This window comes from Brachypodium distachyon, chromosome 1 (assembly GCF_000005505.3).
Source record: "Brachypodium distachyon strain Bd21 chromosome 1, Brachypodium_distachyon_v3.0, whole genome shotgun sequence".
NCBI lineage: Eukaryota > Viridiplantae > Streptophyta > Magnoliopsida > Poales > Poaceae > Brachypodium > Brachypodium distachyon.
Window position 1 is genome coordinate 37,125,212 of NC_016131.3, and position 2,695 is coordinate 37,127,906.

Here is a 2,695-nt window from a genome sequence, read left to right on the forward strand (position 1 = left end):
ACTAATGTGAAAATTGCAAGGCTCAGATTGGTTCTAGGACAAGGTAACTAATTCTAATTTTTGTTTGGCTTTTTCTGGACGATAGGTAAAAACAGATCTAAACTACGGATAAACTGGAAAAATCTCACCGAGCAACCTTAAGCTCTGATACCACGTGATAGCCTCGAGGGTGTCCCGATCTTTCGATGGGATACCTAATTATCGATTTGGTAGGAGGTGACGTTGACGATCCGACTACAACCTAGGAGGCAGCATCTTAGCGATCGATACACCAACTCCAGAAGGTTATTGATCCCGCGGGGGCACGATCAACCTGACCACGAAGGTCTTTGTTCCTGCAAGCAATCGAAGAACAAGCAAGAACAAGATGAAAAGCAATCTGAAATTGCGAACAGGAGATATGAAGGTTCACGAATCTGAATACTCAATATAGTTGGAGTCTTGATGACGGTAAAACAGGTGGTCTAACCGACACACGCGATTACACGAAAGTAGCAAAGGTTAAACTTTATCTAATCAAAACCCAAGGCTCCATAGGGGGGCTCATGGGGTATAAATAGGAGGGGAACTAGGTGGTTTTCGGCCAGGCCCTTGTGAGACTCCGAAACGGCCTAGGAATCCTCCTAAAACACAACGAAAACATCTAAAAATTGGCTGGACCCTATTACATGGCCTTAGGCCCAATAAAACAAGGTTATAACCCTCATCTTTGGCCCATAGATACCTTTTGGAGAGGGAATCATCCACTTGGCCGAAATCCCATTGATGAAGAGGATGCGGCCTTCTTCTCATCTCTTTATGGCGGTTTCAATGTTCTGAAATCAACACTTGAGCTAACTCACGCCACCTTGCTGCCACCTCCATGGTTTGCTGTCCAACGCTGATCCTTGAGGTCCAAGCTAGGTCCTTCATTCCTAAAACACATAAAAGAACGCATCTTAGGCAGCAGCATATTCTCATTAATATTAAATGAAGTACCGAGGAACGAAAGTACCTGATAATTTAGTTGTCGTGCACGAGCCCTAGTAATTGGTCCATGTATCTCCGGTACTTGAGGTGTAGGTGCTGTAGGGGCTGTGGTTGTATCATTAGTTGGGATGTCCTCATCACCTGGGCGGTCACCTTGCGCACTGGTTCCACCTCCACCCATTTGGAGAACTTGTCGATGGCCACAAACAAGTATTCGTAACTGCCAACCGCCCTCGGTAGCTTGCCGACGATGTCTAGTCCCCAGACCGCGAACGGCCATGAGGACGGGATGGCATGCAGGGCCTGGGGTGGTTGGTTGCTCTTGTTCGAGTGGAACTGGCACGCTTCACACATCCTCACCAGCCGCTCTGCGTCGGCCAGGGCCGTGGGCCAGTAAAAGCCATGCCGGAAAGCCTTGCCGGCTAAAGCCCGGGAGGCCACATGGTGTGAACATGTGCCTCGATGTATGTCCTTCAATAGTGCACACCCTTCCTCCTGCGGCACGCAAAAGAGTTTAACACCATTCGCACGCCTGCGGTAGACGCTGCCGTCTATCACGGTGTACATCTTGGCTCGCCACGCTCCGCAGCGACGTCATCCTCCGGGAGAGCCTCCCATTTCAAATAGCGGGCGATCTCTTCCGCCCAGGGAGGAATTTCTCTGCCCATGCATGCCGCCATATCAGCGGCATGGACCCCTGCTGCTGCAGGGGTTCCCTCGGGTGCTGGAGGGGCGTCCCCGGCAGCCGTGTGGGGGGTGACTGAAGGAGCCAGTTGCTTCTGGCAGAACACCCCCGCCGGAGGCTTCCGGCGCTCTGCTGCCATCTTGGCCAGCTCATCAGCAGCGAAGTTGTCCTTCCGCTTGACGTGTTCGAAGCGCAAACCCTTGAACTTCCGTTCCAGCTTGCGGACCTCTTCCACGTACGGCACCATTTGAGGGCAATCGTAGTCCTTGCTCACCTGGTTGATCACAAGCTGGGAATCACCGCAAACAACCAGGCGCTTAATGTCGAGGGCGACCGCTGCCCGCAGCCCGGCAAGCAGGCCTTCGTACTCCGCCGTGTTGTTGGTGGAGTTAGCGAAGTCGAGTTGGACGGCGAACCGCAGCAGGTCCCCTGTGGGTGACTCGATGACGACCCCGGCTCCCGCTCCCTGGAGACTGAACGCACCGTCGAAGTAGAGGACCCAGTGGCCCTCGTCCAGCTTGCCGGGAAGGCCGGTCTCCGACTCACTTTCTTCTATGCCCGTGGACGTCCACTCCGCAACGAAGTCCACCAGGGCCGTGCTCTTAATGCTTTTGAAGTTGGCGAAGTGGAGGTCGAACTCCGACAGCTCCATCCTACATTCAGCCACTCTCCCGGTGGCTTCACGGTTGGTGAGGGTCTTCCCGAGGCAGAACCCGGACACCACCGTGACGCGGTGCACCTGGAAGTAGTGACGCAACTTGCGGGACGCAAGGAGAATCCCCAGAAGGAGCTTCTGTACTTGCGGGTATCTTGTCCGCGCGTCGCGCAACACCGTACTGACGAAGTACACCGGTCGCTGCACTAACCGCTTCCGCGGCGCCGAGGTTGCCGGCTCTGGGGTGGTCCCTGGGCTTGAGGTGGTTGCCGGAGGCTGCTCATCCCCCTGCCCTGCCGCCCCAATCCCCGGGACGTCTTCCTCCCTCTCGGCAACCAGCACCGAGCTGACCACCTGGTCAGTCGTCGCTAGGTAGAGTAGCAGCG